Here is an 18,817-nt window from a genome sequence, read left to right as displayed (position 1 = left end):
TAGCACGTACACTCTTGTGTCTGACTCCGTGTCTGTCGACTTTACGAAGCTCTTCTCTTTTGCTTTCCCTGTCCATGTAAAGCTGCTCGCTCTGTTTCTCCTTATAAAGGCCGGAGCAATCTTTGTGTGCCACTGCCATGCATGTGAGACTGAGACCCCTCCGCCTCCTCATATTTCTCTAGCTCGATTGCACGATCGAGATCAGCTAGCTAATGGGGTTCCCGGCGGCGGTGTACCTGGACCTGGAGGTCCCCACTCCCCAGGCTGCTGCCCAACCCCGTCCTCCTGCTCTCCCACCTCCGCCGCCTCTCCTCCTGGCTGCTCCGCCTCGCAGGCGCCAGCACTGACCACGACCTCGGCTTCCATTACCACCCAAACACCTCCGACTTGAACGAGGACAACCACCATCAGTGGCAGTACCACGACGACCACGGCCTCGAGTAGCTGGAGGAGCACTGCCCGGCCGTGCACTTCAACGAGCTCTCCGCATCCAGCGCCAAGACGCTAATCCTTCTGGAGGGCTGCGTGCTGTGCCTCAGCGACTTCCACTGCGCCGCGCGTGTGCGCCAGCCACCGGGGTGCCGACGCGTCTTTCACTGTGGCTGCCTCGACCGCTGGTCCGCTCACGGCTACCATACCTGCCCGCTCTGCCGGGCTCCGTTCCTGCCACCCTTCATCATGCCCAGGTCGTTCCCGACGTCGTGATTCATGCGGGGTGTTATTTGCGCGAAAATCCTACATCTAGGAAGAGTTTCGTACAACTTTATGTAAACTTCCTAACAACTAAACCTCTCCCCCCTGATTTTCAGGGGTGGGCCCGTCCTCCCCTTTACCTCCAATCAGATTCATCCACTTGGTTGGTTACGTTAATTACGTAGAAGCTTTTACGTAGCTCTTGTTAAACATTGTAAGTCACCGTGTTGTATAAACCGTGCACGCGTGTGTGTTGTAATCTTGGGTAATAGGTTAGGTATTGAGATAAGATCCTGGTAGTTAGTTTAAGCGATCTATCTCTACCTAACCTAAACCCTAACTTGTTCTGTACTCCGGTTGCCGCCGTCTCGGCTATATTAACACGCAGCGCGCCCCTGCAGATGCATGCGCTTCAGCACCGCGTTTTACATGGTATACAGAGCCTAATTCTTCCATACATCTAGATCATGTCCTCCTCCACTTCCTCCCACGCCATGGCCATGCCTTCCCTCGCCTCCCTCGGCCACACCATCACCGAAAAGCTTACCCGCGAAAATTTTCTGGTGTGGAAGACTCAAGTACTCCCGCACGTTAGGGCCGCGGCGATGACGGGCTATCTTGACGGTTCGATCAAGGAGCCCGCCGCTGTCATCGTCACCGAGAAGGACAATGCCGGGAAGAAGGAGATCACGGAGACGCCCAACCCAGAACATGCAATCTGGGTCACCCAAGATCAGCAGGTGCTTACCTTTCTACTAGCCTCTCTTTGCCGCGAGGTTCTGATGCAGGTTTCCAACCACACCACCGCCGCGGGAGTCTGGCAAGCCCTGGTGGAGAGTTTCTCTGCCCAGTCTCGGGCGCGCCAGATACAGCTTCATTCTGCGATCGGGAACGCACGCAAAGGCGACCTCTCCGCTGCCGCCTACTTCACCAAGATGAAGGGGCTCGCCGACGAGCTAGCTGCTACAGGAAAACCGCTCGATGAAGACGACGTCGTCTCGCACATCCTGGAGGGGCTCATGCACGAGCCCGACTACAACGGCTTCGTCACCGCCATCTCCACGCGCGCCATCACTGATCATCCAATCGGCCTCAGCGAGATCTTTTGGCTACTGCTCGCCGCTGAGTCCCGGATCGCTGCTTTGCAAGCCACCTACACCGCCCATCACTCTGTCAATCTCGCCGCAAAGGGTGGTCCGGGTGGCTATGGCGGCGGATGTAGCGGTCAGGGTGGCGGACGCGGAGGCTACAACGGGGGCAACTACAACGACAACTCGGGCGGCGGTGCGCTCCGCCAGCAAAGTGGTGACCGCGGTGAGCGTGGTGACCGCGAGCGCTGCCAAATCTGCAAGGAGGAAGGCCACGGTGCGTGGCGCTGCAGGAAACGTTACGATAAAGGCTAGAACAACAACGTGCGCAACCCCGCAGGTGGCGGTGGTGGCGGCGGACGCGACGGCGGCCGTGGTGGCGGCGGCGGCGGCGGCGGTGGCAACCCTCGCTCTGCCAACTCTGCCCACTCGTATGGTGTAGATACTAATTGGTATCTTGACACCGGCGCTACTGATCATGTCACCGGGGAGTTGGAAAAGCTATCTGTCCGCGATCGCTACACCGGCACCGATCAAATCCACACCGCAAGTGGGCAAGGTATGGACATAGAACACATTGGTCATTCGGTATTATCCACTCCCTCCGGTTCTCTTCTTCTCAACAACATACTCCACGCACCTGTGCTGATCAGAGTCTTCTTTTAGCTTATAATCTTATGCGAGATAATGATGTTTTCATTGAACTTCACCCTGATTTCTTTCTTGTCAAGGATCAGGCTACCCGGAAAACAATCCTCCAAAACAAGAGTAGGTGGGGACTGTTCCCCGTGACCGGACGGCAAAGTGCTCCCCAACGCCAAGCCCTTGCTGCCATCAAACCATCCACGTCTTAATGGCACAAACGCCTAGGGCACCCATCCTTTCCGGTAGTTCAAAAGATTCTTCGCGACTTCAATCTTCCTGTTTCCGATAAACAAGATCACCTCTTAGTGTGTGATGCATGTCAGATGGCCAAGAGCCATCAGTTGCCTTATTCTCGTTCAACTAGTGAGTCCACAGCTCCTTTAGAGCTTATTTTTTTCAGATGTGTGGGGTCCTGGACCCGTCTCTGTAGGAAGACAGAAATACTATGTCAGTTTTATTGATGATTTCAGCAAGTTTAGTTGGATATATTTGCTCAAGAGGAAATCTGATGTCTTTGAAAAATTTAGTCTTTTCCAAGCTCATGTTGAACGTCTGTTTGATTGTAAGATCATTGCCATGCAAACCGATTGGGGTGGGGAGTACCAACGGTTGTGAACTCATTTTTTGAACGCATTGGCATCACACACCACGTTTCTTGCCCACATGCTCATCAACAGAACGGCTCTGTCGAACGCAAACATAGACACATAGTAGAAGTTGGCCTGTCTTTGCTCGCCCATGCATTCATGCCACTCAAATTCTGGGATGAAGCGTTTCTCACTGCGGTCTATCTTATAAATCGCATCCCAAGTAGAGTTATCAAGAACCAAACCCCTCTAGAACGGCTCTTTGGCACCAAGCCCAATTACTCCTTTCTTCGTATCTTTTGGTGTGCCATTTGGCCAAACATGCGCCCGTTCAATAAGCACAAACTTGAGTTTAGATCCAAACAATGTGCCTTCCTAGGGTACATCACTCTCCATAAGGGCTACAAGTGTCTTGATATCTCCTCTGGTCGTGTCTATGTTTCTCGTGACGTTGTTTTTGATGAGCAAATTTTTCCCTTTGCAAGCCTTCACTCCAACGCCGGTGCTCAACTCCGCAAAGAATTACTTCTCCTCCCATCTCATCTCCTACCATCTCCCACCTTTGCTCACGGGGGAGCTGATTTTGCTGCTGACAATGTGTCCGTGTCTCGTGCTAATGCCCATGTTGAAAGTGTGCAGGAAACTGAGCAGCCACACACTGAGAATTTTGGTGAAAATTCCTATGATTTTATGCAGGAAAATAGCAATTTGCATGCAACAGCCGCAGAAGATCCTCAGGTGGCCTCGGGATCGGCCGCGCCAGGCGAATCGGCCGCGGGATCGGTGCCCGCAGCAGCCGCAGGCGAATCCACCGCGGGATCCGCACCTCCGCGTCCACTGGCGGGCGCCCTGATTGGCTGCCTCCGTGTGGGCCTGCGTCGGGTGGTGTGCGGTCCCCAAGCGGACCGACCGGGCGTGGCCCAAGTGTCGCCACCGAGGCGGGGCGTGCGACTCCTGGCGTCGCCCGCGAGGCGAAGCGTGTGGCTCCGGGCGCGGCCAACCCAGAACTGCCAAGTGGCAGTCTCTCCTTGGCTGCCGCACCAGATCCTCCAGATTCGCTGCAAACAGAGAATTTCAGATCCTCTGCATCTGATTCTGCTGTTTCCTCCACAGATAATCGCCTTCAAATCCAGCAAGCTCAACCAGCTCCTCCTCCTGCCCGGTCACATACTCGATCCCAGAGTGGTATTGCAAAACCCAAGGTGTATAATGATGGTTGTGTTCGTTGGGGCTCTTTCTGTGCCACAGGTGAGCCGAAGAACCTCCATGATGCTCTTGGCGACCCCAAGTGGAGGCGTGCTATGGATGAAGAATTTTCAGCGCTTGTAGCAAACAAGACATGGCACTTGGTGGCGCCGGTCCGAGGGAGAAACGTCATTGACTGCAAATGGGTGTATAAGGTAAAACGCAAATCTGATGGAACGATAGACCGATATAAGGCACGTCTTGTGGCCAAAGGTTTTAAGCAAAGGTATGGAATTGATTATGAGGATACCTTTAGCCCTGTGGTAAAAGCTGCTACTATTCGCTTGATTCTCTCTGTTGCAATATCTAGCAAAATTGGTGCATACGACAACTAGATGTAAAAAACGCGTTTTTGCATGGTGTTCTGAAAGAAGAAGTATATATGAAGCAGCCTCCTGGGTATGAAAGTTCAGCTTTGCCACGGCATGTTTGCAAACTTGATAAAGCAATCTATGGTTTGAAACAAGCACCTAGAGCGTGGTATTATCATTTGTACTCCAAGTTACAGTCCCTTGATTTTGCTGCATCAAAAGGAGACACCTCACTGTTCTTTTATCATAGACATGGCATCACTATTTCCATGCTCATTTACGTTGATGATATCATTGTCACCAGCTCTTCCTCTCAAGCAGTTGAAGCTCTCCTTCAGGATCTCCGCATGGACTTTGCTCTCAAGGATTTGGGTGATCTTCATTTTTTCCTTGGCATTGAGGTAAAACGTGTGGGCACTGGCATTCTTTTATCTCAGGAAAAATATGTGCATGACATCCTTGAGCGAGTGGGCATGAAAGGCTGTAAACCTTCTTCAACTCCCTTGTCTACGTCAGAGAAGCTGTCTCTTCATGATGGAGACATGCTTGGGGCTGCAGACTCAGCCAGATATAGGAGTATTGTGGGAGCGTTGCAGTATTTGACTTTGACCAGACCAGATATCTGTTTTGCAGTAAGCAAAGTTTGCCAGTTTTTGCATGCACCTACCAGTACTCATTGAACAGCAGTTAAACGAATACTTCGTTATCTACAAGCAACCAAGAGTCATGGTCTTAAACTTGCTAAGTCAGATTCTACACTCGTCGGTGCTTTTTCAGATGCAGACTGGGCAGGCTGCCCTGATGATCGGCGATCCACTGGAGGTTTTGCGGTTTTCTTTGGAAGTAATCTAATTTCTTGGAGTGCACGCAAGCAAGCTACTGTATCTCGATCAAGTACAGAAGCTGAGTATAAAGCCCTAGCTAATGCCACTGCTGAAATTATTTGGGTACAGAATTTACTGACAGAGTTGGGTATTCGTCATTCACCTGCAGCTTCTCTTTGGTGTGACAACCTTGGTGCTACCTATCTCTCTGCCAATCCTATTTTTCTTGCAAGGACAAAGCATATTGAGATTGATTATCACTTCATTCGTGAAAGAGTTGCAAACAAGCTTTTAAACATTCGGTTTGTGCCTACTGGTGATCAAGTGGCAGATGGCTTTACCAAGCCATTATCCATGCGGCAGCTGGAGGCCTTTCGATGCAATCTCAACTTGGATAGTTGTGATTGAGGGGGAGTGTTAAACATTGTAAGTCACGGTGTTGTATAAACCGTGCACGCGTGTGTGTGTTGTAATCTTGGGTAATAGGTTAGGTATTGAGATAAGATCCTGGTAGTTAGTTTAAGCGATCTATCTCTACCTAACCTAAACCCTAACTTGTTCTGTACTCCGGTTGCCGCCGTCTCGGCTATATTAACACGCAGCGCGCCCCTGCAGATGCATGCGCTTCAGCACCGCATTTTACAGCTCTAGCATTGCTCTTATTTGCGTCATTGGGCGATTTGTTGCTGGCGAATCCTGAGGAGAAGGTTCTAATTTATCGCTTTCGGTTGAGCTTTTATGAAAATAAACCCAACCCACAGCATAGGCCAAGGAGGCCATTGCCGAGAGGTGTCGAAATATTTTTTATGGGTCCCTCCTTTGGAGAGATTATCACAATAGCGTCCCAGGGAGATGGGGATTAGCTGCTTGTTCAAGCTTCAGTTAATTTGAATTTCATTCAAATGGATTTCGTTTCCACAATAAAATCCATACAACACGAAGAATAAGAGGATATATATACAACAGGAAATATATTAGATTATAGGAAGTAGGTACAGGGGTGAACCTATATATATGCATTGAGAAAGGTTTTTGCTCTGCTCACTTGTAGTTTCCTTTTGTTCTTGCTAAGACTTTAGCAGTACCATTTATGTCATCTTTTATACTACCATGAGCAGTTTGGGGCTAACTCTTCTTTAGAATTTGATAGATATTTTGTGTATTACATGCCCTCTTGTAATTGCATTTGGATTCGACTAGATTGCCTTATTTAATCCCATATGTCAACTCTAGAGTCTGAACTCCGATGATATGATTGCCGCATACCTACCAAGACAAGACAATTTGTGTTCTTGTATGCAAAAGAACCCGTCCACTAATATCTGTTTCACCGACAGATGCATAAAGTAGAATGTAACCAAACGTCAATGAAACATCACTAAACATCCTCCCGGTTCAAGAATGGAAGTGAAGATCACCAAACTAATAAATAGGCTAATACTGAAATTGGTGATAAAATTCCTACAAAAAAATGGTGACGAAATAATCACAACATATTTCTTATACTCATGTATTGTGTAGGATCCTCCATCAAAATATTTAGGGATAAAACATGTACAAATGCACTATAATGTATATAGAAACGCCAGGGCCAGGCATACTGCGTGTGCAGGCCATCCAAACTAGACCCAACATATGTCCTGCTTCTCTTATCTCTAAACAAATGGAACAAAATACTCCACTGATGTATGCATGCAATTTTTTTTGTTTTTTTAGATTTAGATCGATATAATTTATTTCAACAAAACAACATTGAATACTCTTTGAAAATTATAGATGGAAGTTTGTGTTGTTTACTAGAAATGTCTAAATTTTTAAGTATTATCATGTAAACATGTGTTAAATATTGTCAAATATAATGTAAATAGTATTAAATTTTGTGATAATTCAATGTAAAAATAAAAATGTTATAAGAGTCACGCTTCGGTACAACACTCCTCACTAAACGTATAAAGGGCAGTATAGAGCTTTCAAAATTTATTATATGTATTTTTATATGTATGAATCGAACTCACAACCTCGCCATGCATGCTAGGGACGGATCATGCCAGGCACACTGTGTGTGGAGGCCAACCAAACTAGGGACGGATCACGACTTAAATGCAGCATTGAACTTAAAGTACTAATTAAAGTGGAATATCTAGCTTTTTTTAATATTTTTAAAAAACAAATGTAAAGAAATTTCATAAAGATGGGGAAAAAATTCAAAATCTAAATAAAAAGTTAGATTTTTTTATTGTTAACATTTCTTTTAATCATGAACAAATTTCGAAATCTCAACAAGTTTTATAAAAGTGAATCTAAAGTCCACACCGAACATTTTCTTAGTGTATAGTGAACTTTATTTAGATACACACTGAACATTTTTGAAATATATAGTGGAATTTTCACAAATGCATGCTTAACAAAATGAACATTTTTGTATAGTGAATAGTTTTTAATGTATGATGAACATTTTTTCCAATAAGATTGTTTTTTTTCAAAAGAAAACAGGAACACATTTTGGAAATGAAAAAACTTGGAATTTTAATTTTTATTGGAATTCCATTTTTTGAAACGTGAATAAATCTAAAAAATGTGAACAAAATTTGGAATTTCAAATGTTTTTTAAAAATTCAAGCAAATTTTGAAAATTTTGAAAATTTTGTGGAAGTTTTTAATTTATGGAAAACCAAAAGGAAACAGTAAAAAGAAATATAAAAAATGTAAAAATAAATAAAGAAATAAGCAGAACATCAAAAAATCAGAGCATGAAGAAAATTAAGCAAACCTACAGAGAAAAACAAAACAGTTAAACACTTAGGGAACCTTTTAGAAGGTTCCCAAAACCAGTTGCCCGTGTCAGCTGAGCGAAGCCGCGATGGTTTAACGCTCATGGGCAGCAAATAGGGTTCACCTTTCGGGGAATAGAGCCATATAGACGGCACCACACACAGAAGACCGACCGACTGAGCTGCCCATTTGTCACGCACGCAAACAGGAAAAATTTCATCAAAAAAGAAATGGCAGGGTGAGGGATGACCTCGTTCCCATTGATGACCTCGTTCTCGGCACGTGAGCTGATAGGCTTTAGTGTCTAACTATAAAAACGCACACTACTAGAACTATTCCTTAGCGACCGGTATTGTTGCAAAGCAGTCTTCTTCCCACTATTTCTTTATCATTTTTCCAATTCATTTTATATTTTATGTTTTATGTTTCCTTTTTATTTTTCAAAAAATCACCGTGCTTCTAAAAATTTGTTCAAATTTTCAAAAATATGTCCGCCTTGACAAATTTTGTTTATAAAATGCTAATATTCATATGTTACAAAATTGTACAGAAATTTCAAAAAAAAAATGTTCGTGCATTGTTGAAAATCTTCCATATTTCTTCTTCTCATGTGGATTGTTGGGTCATTCAGGAGCTTTATATCCCTGCCCGGCTGAGAGAGATGCAGATGGCCGCCTACCTTTCAAAGAGAGTATAAGATGGTCGGTAGCAAGGAGAAGTTAGGGATCAGGTTCGCAGTATCAAGGTCCATTGTATGGGACGAAGAACCAGAGAGATGACCTTGAGGAGAAAGATGATGATGTAGAAGCAGGCGATGAAGCCACTTCACCGCTGAAACCAGGGCAACGTAATGTAAAAAGATGCATTTTATAAATAAATTCAATGGCCGTGGAGGGGGAAGAACGGGTCGGTGGGGTGGACGCCCGTAGTTTTCTATCAGAGTCTTTTCAGTTAACTAAACTCTGCTGTTGGCACACTCTGTTCTTCTTTTGGATTGCACAGACAGTAGCCAGTTGGCTCCATCATCTATTTTGTCGCTGGTGTTCAAAGGTTCGTGGTTACTAGTGTGAGACTGCTGTGAGTCATTCTCAAACAACGAATTCAAGATTTTCTTGTGCTAATCCCTGTACCTGTTGTGCACGAGTGCTTGCGTTATGTAGTCATGATTAATCTCTTTACAAATCTGCCAGTTCCGAGAAATTGGACAAAGAGTTATGCAGAGCATTTCAAGAGTTATTTTCCTCATAACTTACTTTTACATTGGTAGCATTAGGAGCAGTATATAACTACCCAGTCCTATCAAGACTGATTCATGCACAAAACACTAACCAAGGTGGTAGCAGGAAGCTGTTTCTACTTCAATTTGTGGGATAATTTCTAAAATTTTACCTAAGCGATGGTTCGTTTTGTTCGTTTTGTTCGTTACCTGCAAATCTGTTTTATTATTATTTTTTGAATATTTTCTAAAATTACATGGACATTGTTTTCAAATTCCCGGATATGTTTTGACTACACAATCATATTTTAAAATCATGAACATTCTTTGTTTCATGATTTTTTATAATATGTGAACAATTTTTTGAAATTACGAACATTTTATGATTTCCCAAATATTTTTTGTATTTAAAAATATTTTATGATTTCTCGATATATTTTTCAGTACTCGCAACTTTTCAAAATTTGGATTTTTTTGGAAATTCTGGATTAGTTTAAAGAAGAAAAAACAGAAACAAAAATGAGAAATGAAAAAGAAAAAAGATAAATAAATAAAATGGGGCGTCAAGACCGACATATGGGCCAGCCACTGTGCTAGTTATACATTTGCGAGTTATTAGTGTATCAGTTTGTACAAGAATCAAACCCCGCAGCGATTTAAAAAAAACGAACCGTTTTGTACATTTATGGGTGGCGTGGTGGGTAATTTGTGTCAAGTTCGGGGTTATTCTAATGACGTACGACCAGAAGCACTATTTACTTTATTATTAGAGAAAGATTAAGTGTTCTCCTAAACCATGATTAACTAAGTTGTTCATTAACAGAAAGCATCAGGGAAAATGGGGTCAATTTTTTTGCTATCCCCTGATTATACCAATGGTACAGTACGAATCTAGCACTAACTAACAGAGGATTAGTCTCCATCACTATCTTACAGCAGAAGCTCTGCATTTTCATTTCAGTAAGGGAAAAACTGTACAAGTCACCATCTTCATGTCTTACCTTTCTATCTTTCTCTGTTGAGTAAAGTGCACCATAGGTCCTCAAACTATTTCTAAGGTGTCACGTAGGTCCTCGAACTATAAAAATCGTCATCTAGGATGCACTTCACTCTTCTCTGTTACGGAGGCGGCGCCGGCCTTCTTCCGCGTGACCAAGAGTTCACTCATTTTGCTCCGTATGTAGTCCATATTAAAATCTTTAAAAAGACTTATATTTAAGAACGGAGGGAGTACTACCATTGTTAAAAATATGCCATTGAAAGCTACTCCCTCCGTTCCATAATATAAGAGCGTTTTTGACACTAGTGTAGTTTGTAGTGTCGAAAACGCTTTTATATTATGGGACGGGGGAGTAATTTGGCAGGCTAGTAGTAAATATATGTTTTTCGATACTTACGAGGGGGATTGCTCCCCACAGCTTGTTCTATTAGTCTTCAAAAATTATGAAGTATGTGCACAAAATTCAGAAGAAGATACTGTGAAGTATGTGCACAAAATTCAGAAGAAGATACTGCGAAGTACGTGCACAAAATTCAGAACAAGGCACAATCATGGTGGAAGTACTTTAAGCCAGCTCGGCAGAAGTAAATTAAGAGCCCAGGAGGGTAAAGCATACAGTGAAGTATGTGCACAAAATTCAGAAGAAGAAGGCATCACTCGTGGTGGTGGTGGAAGTCGCAGCAGGAGGAGAAGGCTAATGTATTCCCTCCGTTCCTAAATATAAGTCTTTCTAGAGATTTCGATGTGTACCACCACAAGACACATCAATATTATATTAGACCCACCCGGCCCCCGCCCCGCTCCCTCCCCAAGGCGACACGGGCGGCGGCTCCCGCATCCCACAGCCTCCTCCTTCCCCTCGCCGTCGTCGGTGGCCTCCGGCAGGCAAAGCCTGCGCCGAGCCGGCGGCGGCGGGGCGTTTCTCTGGCTGCTGCTCGCTCGTGGGATGGGGATATGGCGTGTGGTCAGCGGCTGACCGGCGATTGGCTCCGAGGCAGCGTCCTGGCTCGCGGTGGAGGATGTCTCCTGCGCGCGGTGCGGGATCCAGTCGCGGCGGTGGGCGCGCCCCTGCAGGCGAGCGGTCGGGGTCGTGGCGCCCGTGCGAGCCCGATCTAGACCCTGGCGGGCTGCAGCCGGCGCGGACGGCGGTGCTGGGTTGGAGGGAGGCTTGCCCCCCTGCTGTGCGTCCTGGAGGGGCCCTTGCTGCGTTCCTCCTGCTTGGTGCCATGGTGGTGCCAGCTGGTGTTTCGGCTGACGTGCTGCGGATCTGGCAGCTCGTCCGGTGTGTTGTGGTGGGGTGCCCCCCCCCTCCATGCTCGGGATTCCTTTCTGGCTGTGCAGCGTGCGGCGGCCGTGCGGTTGAGTTCTTCGGTTGGCGGGGCGGCGGCCCCGGATTTGGTGGTGGCAGCTTTGGCCAGGGGGCGGTGCGTGCCTGGACATAGCGGATCGAGGGATATCGCAGCCAGTGGGAGTCAGACGGCGGTCCTTGGTGATCTACAAGGTTGGGTGGGTGGCGGGTTTTGGCCGGCCGGTTCGGGCAGTTGCTTGTAGAGCTTCACCGGGAGAAATCCTATCTCTGGCCTTTGTTGGATGCGTCGACGATGATGCCTTTAGGCGCCGCACTCTTTCTTGGAAGCGTCGCTGCAGTGTGCTGCTTCTCCCCTCTCCCCGCGGCCTTGGCTCCGGAGGGAAACCTCATATCCGCGGGATCAGGCGATGAAGGCGCCTTCACGTCTTCTTCCTCCTTGGGGGCATTGTCTTGGGGCCGGCTACATCTGGAGATCGGTGGTTGGCGGCATCTTTGCCGCGGTGGTTGGCGGCACCTTCGCCGCGTGGTTTGCTGAGGAGACTGTTTCGGGGGCGCTGATTTCTGTTTGGCAACGATAATGGCGTCGAGAGGAGCTTGGGTCGCGGCTCGGGGTTTGGTAGTCGGATCTTCCCGGCATGTCCGAGGTGCTCTTCCGTGGTTGCTTGGTTGCTATGAAGTCGGAGCTGCGGTGGAGCGAGTCCAGGTGATGACGGTGACAGGCGCTCGGTGGTCGTTGCGGTGGGAATGGTCGGCGCAAGTCCTGCATATTTCCCTCGCAATGCTCGTCGTCAAAGTCGAAGCTGTCAGTTGTTTGTGCGTGTGGCCATCTGCTGGCATGTGTCGTCATGGCTTGTGCACCTGTTCTGCAGCTCTGTGTTCCATGTCGGTGGCCAGGTTGGCCGGTAGTGCCCATTTGTTGGCTAAGTTGTGTCGGTTTTAGCCCGGTTTTCCATCAATTAAGCGGGCAATTCTCACTCTTCTTAATCAATGAAAATGACAAGTCTTTTGCCTCGTTTCAAAAAAAAAAAACTATATTACCGGGGCTTCAATATATGGCTGCTAAGAGAACACAATGCAAACGTTTAAACCAACAGACAAGCCTATATCTTATGGTCACAACATATCTAACAAAGTAAAGGCCATGTCCTGGCACCTGCCAAGATCCTATTTTTCATATGTGAAACATATAAGCTTCTAATGATACGTAGATTTGGTTTATCACTTCAAAAAACCAAAAAGGACCAAACAAACACACTCCCAGGTTCCGTCAAAAAAGAAAAAAACACTTCCAGCAGGAAAATGTTTGGTCAAAGCTTGCAATATTTTGTTGACATTGATGTAATTTCCCCGTTATTAACATCCAAGGCTCTACTGAATTCATTAGCTATAACAAAAATACATAAAAAGAACCTGCTCAAAGGTCGACTAGGCAACACACTAGTAACCGGTATGACTGAACGTTCTAGTAAACTACCCTGGTCGACAATCTGCACCAAGATTTAGGATAATCGTAATAACTGACTATTATGGATAAGAAGGCTGATTACAGTATAATTAAGCCCTCTGCAACTAATACATGTCCAGATTAACAGCCCGCCAGTGCTAGGTAAATAAGACCAAGAGTAATAATTTCCTTTGGAGATGACATTATACATAATCTGTAGGTTTAGCAGGCATTTGCTCCGAAATGCAAATCAAGCAAACAGGAGTGTGAGCACCAGCTAAATTAGTGGCAACAGATTCCAAAGTACATGGACAAATACTTTAGCCGAGAAACTACTGCCCATCTGCATCCGCTAATGGCTCTGAGAACAGAGGAACATAGGGTAGAAATCGTTGTGTGCTGTTCTCAAGATTAATGATACAACCAACTTTCTGATGTCGCATATCGTACGCTGCCAAGGTAGCACCTCCAAATGAAACCAAGAAAATGGTGTCGGAATCTGGATGAATGTCAACCACCTTGTACTTCATCCTAGTCATGCTCAGAAGCTTATCCATGCTGGCGGTATGCTTCAGGACGAATTCTTTACTATCACAATCCTTGAGGCACCAAAGTGTCATCTCAGGAACTAGGATTTCATTGTTAGCTACAGCATAGTGTAAGCATCCCTGCGACAATCCAATCGTACAAAATCTCGAACAGTACGGCACATGGATAGTCTTCCACTCTTTCCCCTCCATGTCCACCCCCACCAGCACATACTCGTTGCTGGTGTTGATGTGCTGCAGCTCGCCAATCACATACATGATACCGCCGACAAACACACATTTACTAATGAAGAACGGCGGCACTTTCTCAAACATCCCACTATCCCTGCGACTCCAGGCTCCTGTTCGCGATGAGTAGATGCTCACTCCTGTCATGTAATTTGCCAGATAGTCCTCCTCAAAATGAAGAACATGGAAATGCAACGAGATTGCGGATCAAAGGCCAGAGCTGCAGTAAGGCTATATCTGATTTTTGGCGCAGGAGGCTTAGGGGGCAGCTCGACCCACTTTGCAGTGGCGGGATTGCACACCACAAAACGGCAATCATCCTCTGCTCAAGACCAAGGGGCCACCTTGTTCTTGTTGCTGACGCAGTAGAGGAGCACTAGTAGAAAAAGGACCTAATATGAGTAACATTAGTACCGGTTTGCATATGAGCCGGCACTAATGCGTCCATTAGTGCCGGTTCAAATGACTAGGCGGGAGGAGACCTTTAATACCGGTTCATTGCGAATCTTTAGTACCGGTTCGTGCCACGAACCGGTACTAAAGATGCTTCGCGCCTGGATGGACGAGCGCAGGGCAGTGGCGTCGTTGGGCGCCGTGGTGGCATCGACGGATGTCCGGACTAGCAAGGATGATGCGGATCTCTCTCCTGAAGATGGGTAAGTGGTCCAATGATGATGGCGGCTTCTAAAACATATGCATATGGTGTGCGCTTTAGGTAGGCTGCGCGTTATGTGGATGGATCGGCGACGACACCGGTTTTAGATATGGGTAGTGAGAGCACTTCACATTATCGAGTTTGTAGGTGTGAGTGGTGGCTTCGGGTGGATTGATGTATGTTCTTGTCAGACCTTTGTGAAATAATCAATAAAGATGGCTGCATGCATCAATTGATGCAGAGGCCGGGGTTTAACCTCCTTTTCAAAAAAAAAACTCGATTTTTGGGAACATGAATGGAAATTTCCTACCATGACGGAAGTCAACTGAGCCGGGGTAGATGCATACTATAGCTCCATATCCCAGTATATTACTCTAATACAAACCAGTTCCCTCTCAATTGGTTATTGTTATGTGTTTTAATTAGGTGTCAGCAGGGCAGCATGCCACTAGCTTTATTCTAAGCACGACTTAGAGCTCGGAAACTTCCTAACAATTCACGTGATATTATACATGCCAAGTTGCTTCCTTTGCTTAATTTGACTTTCTTCCGCAGGGCGTGATCCCCACGTTTATTAGATTATGGTTTCTGGTTCCCTGGCTTAATTATTGTACCTGTGATGATGTCCAAAGCTTTCTGTCTTCTCTGACCAGCGTCGGCCACGGCCTGGTTCTTAGAACACACACATAGCCATTTGGTAGGTTGGTTCTCTGAAAAGCATGGCCTAATGGTCTCATGTCTTCCATCCTACCTCTAAAAAGCGTCAATGGCGGTCCATGGTGTTGCGTGGGGCATATCCGTCGCAGGATGGATCATGTCACCTATTATCTCCAAGCTTCTAGATAAAGTCTTGTCCTACTGCAAATTCGACAAAGAAGAGATGCTTCATCGCCTTTTGACGGACGTTCTTCCTCGGCTGACGCTTACCCTAGAAGCAGCAGAGGCTGTCAGTCATAGGGTATTCTTCGAGGCGATAATGGAGGGTCTCAAATCTGCTTTCTATGACATTGAAGACATCCTCGATGAACTGGAGTATATTCGTCACCAAAAGAAGCTGGACAAACAGAAAAGGTCCCCATCAAAGAGGACCAAAATTGCTTCATAAGCTGAAGCTGGCCCGTCAAACCAGGTCAGCCTCAATTTCTAGCTATGTAAATGCATACTTCCTCATACCCACACAGTACCTTTTATCCTAGTAAATTTATTCTGTTTTTTTCCTTCGAATCTGATAGATTGGGTCATGTTAATGGCCTATCTGTGTTTTTTTATTATTATAGTGAAGACATTTGCCCAAAGTAATTCAAGGTGGAATTTTTTGTTGAAATGTCACAAAGGCTATCATGATTAGATATATAATAAATGTCCGAGTCCATTATTTGCTTGTAAAATTTCGTGGTAAAGAGATTTGTTTCTGGTGCTTTATGAAAAGAGTTTAATGATCAATATTTCTCTATTGAAAAGTACAACCGATGCCAACAAAGGGGTCCCACAAGTTACAATTTGGGAGATTTAGTAAAATATTAACGGTTTACCGTACCCATGTTAGAATATTTAATAAAGTGGTCGTTAGATTTTAATCTTTCTTACATGTATTTCGAATGCAAGGCAAATGAGGCAGGTCTACTATTTTTACCCCCATCGTTACAACATGTATCTACCCACCTATCAGCCTAATGTTCCAGAAATGTTGGGTTTAACTTGTATTTTGAAATTCATGATGTTGGTTGCTTTTGCAGGACATTTGTATTGAACCCGGTTTGACTTTCACGGGAGATTTAAATCATCATTTGAAAAATCATATTGCGAAGATAGAAGAACTCATTGTTGCAGCACAGGGTATTATTGCACTGGCAAAGCCGTCAAGCAAGGGCGAAACTTCAACTGCCAGAAATAGAAATATACAGACACACACTACTTCAACTCCAACAGAACAGGTAACCGGCAGAGATGAGGACCGTGAGCAGATAGCAAAAATGTTACATGATAAAGATGAGGTCAATCCAAGCTCAAGTGACAATAGATGTTTCGCTGCAATTGGGATTTATGGCATTTCAGGGTCTGGGAAGACTACCCTCGCACAACATCTTTGCAAGTCTAAGAAAGATAATGATTATTTCGACCTTGTTATGTGGATTCATGTTTCTCAGAGCATCTCCAGCCGCGCCCCCAACAAGGTCCCCCAGGCGATTTTTCGGCCGCCGGCGCTAAAAAATCGGCCCAGTCACGCTCCCATGGGCCCATTTTTCGCCGGCTCGGGCCGAAATTGGTACCGGCGGACCCAACCCGAACCCGGCGCGCTGGGGGGCGCTTGGGAGCGCCGGGCGAATATTTTTTGGCGCGAAAGCGCCGTGGGCCAGCCGCGTCAGCGACTCGACTCTCTTCTCGCCGCTTCGTCGTCCTCATCGCCTCGTTTCCCGCGGCGAATCAATGCCAAAGCTGCGCGCGCTGCCGCGCCGGTCAGCCTTCATTGATGCCTCACGGGCGGCGCAGTGAAGACCGGGCGGCGCGCGTCCCCTCGCCCGCCACGCCTCCCACCACGCGTAACGTGCCGGCCAAGCCTTCCACGCGGCGCCTCCGCCTATATAAGCCGACCACCAGCGTGCCGGAGACCCGCACAGACATTCCACCGCCGACACGCCAATTTCTCCCCCTTCCTCCTCTCTCCGTCTCCAGTTCAGAAGGATGACCGAGCGCTTCTCAGGCGACGGCGCGGCGGCGAATGGCTTCGGGCGCCGCCATCTTCACGAGGACGAGGCTCGCCTCCTTTTCGAGGCGGAGTACCCGGCCCCGCCGAACATGCGGGTGCCCGGGGTGTGGAGGATTAGCGCCAGGGGTGTGCCGGTGCCACCACCACCCACCGGGGCGGCGCGGCGTGCGAAGATCGCACGTATCCGCGCGTCCCTGCCGCGGGCGGGGAGGGAAGGCCCGTGGTACACCCCCGACAGCCCACTCTGGGAGCCCTACTTCCGCCGCCGCCACACCAAGCAACTTGAGGCGACGAACGACGTCATGCCCTCTGCTCAACTCCGAGGGCCGGCGCCAGTGGTGGGGCGTGCCCGGCCGCACGTTGGAGGCCGTCCTCGAGTACATAGAGGGCGGCAACATGCCGCGCCTCGAGTACCCCGCTCCCCCGTCCTTCTCACGCCGTCGTGGGAGCTCCTGGACGCCGAGGCGCATGGAGCGGCCCGGCGCGTCCTCCTCCTCGTCCGGCCGCTCGTCGGGCTCTCCCTACCTCCGCCCCGTCAAGCCGGAGCCCTAGGACACGCCTGTCAGCGCGCGCCCCCGCAGCTCCGGCGTCCGCATCGGCGACTCCACCGCCCCCCCCCCATCCGGCCGCTTCGTCCTCGTCGAGCCCAAGCCGGAGCCCGGCCTCCCCGCGGAGTACGAGGAGATAGCCCGGCGCGGCTTCTCCGACGAGGACGCCCTGCAGTGGGCGCGGGACGACTACCTCTGCGACGAGATGGTCCGGCAGCGCACGGGCCCTGGAGGAGATCGAAGCCCGCAAGCGTGGGCGCAAGGACGAGCACGGCGTCGTAATCCTCGACAGCGACGACGACGAGGACGCCCCCGGACCGTCCAACCTGCCGCGCCAACCGGGGGAGGGATGCAGCAGGGACGGCGACTACACGTGGTTCTACAGCCTCCTCGTCATGTCGAACTGCGAGGGCGGGCGGCGGGCGACAGGGAGCGGCGAGGCAGACGGCGAGGAGCGACAATGGAGACGGCGAGTGCCGGCCCCTAGTAGTTTTTTTCTTTTTTTATAAAATATGTTTAAGTTTGAACGAACTCGCCCAAGTTTGCAATGAATTTGCGCCGTGTTTAAATTTTTCAAAAAAACATGGGCGGCGCGACTGGGGGGGCATCACGCCCCCAGCGCGCGGGTTAGCGCCGGTGCGCCCCCATGGGGTGATTTTTAGCCCCTCCTGGGGGGCCAACGGCTGGAGATGCTCTCAGAACTACAGTGTGGGTAACATTTTCAGGGAGATGTTAGAGGCTGTAGATAAGAATTCATGCCGTGCCTTCAGTGGACTTGATATTGTAGTGGGACAGACAGAGGCTGGAGCAATTCACACTTGTATTCGTTCACAGAGATTACATTATATACCAGTACAGGAGCACAGCGTGCGGGGCCTAACAAACTAACTGAAGTCCCTACTAGCTAGCTGCATGCGATCAAGATGGAGAGAGTGGCGCAGGCAGTTACAGGAGGGACGTGGTCACGTCGGTGCTGCATGTGTGATGCCTGATTCCA

General features: G+C 47.8%; 1 pseudogene; it reads left to right on the top strand.

The window, feature by feature from the left end:
* Positions 1-212: 212 nt before the first annotated feature.
* On the top strand, positions 213-705 carry LOC123084486 (brassinosteroid-responsive RING protein 1-like; annotated as a pseudogene).
* The last annotated feature ends 18,112 nt before the right edge of the window (positions 706-18,817 follow it).

This window comes from Triticum aestivum, chromosome 4A (genome assembly GCF_018294505.1).
Source record: "Triticum aestivum cultivar Chinese Spring chromosome 4A, IWGSC CS RefSeq v2.1, whole genome shotgun sequence".
Taxonomy (NCBI): domain Eukaryota; kingdom Viridiplantae; phylum Streptophyta; class Magnoliopsida; order Poales; family Poaceae; genus Triticum; species Triticum aestivum.
Note: the sequence above shows the minus strand (reverse complement) of the source record. Positions and strands in the feature narration are given on the sequence as shown.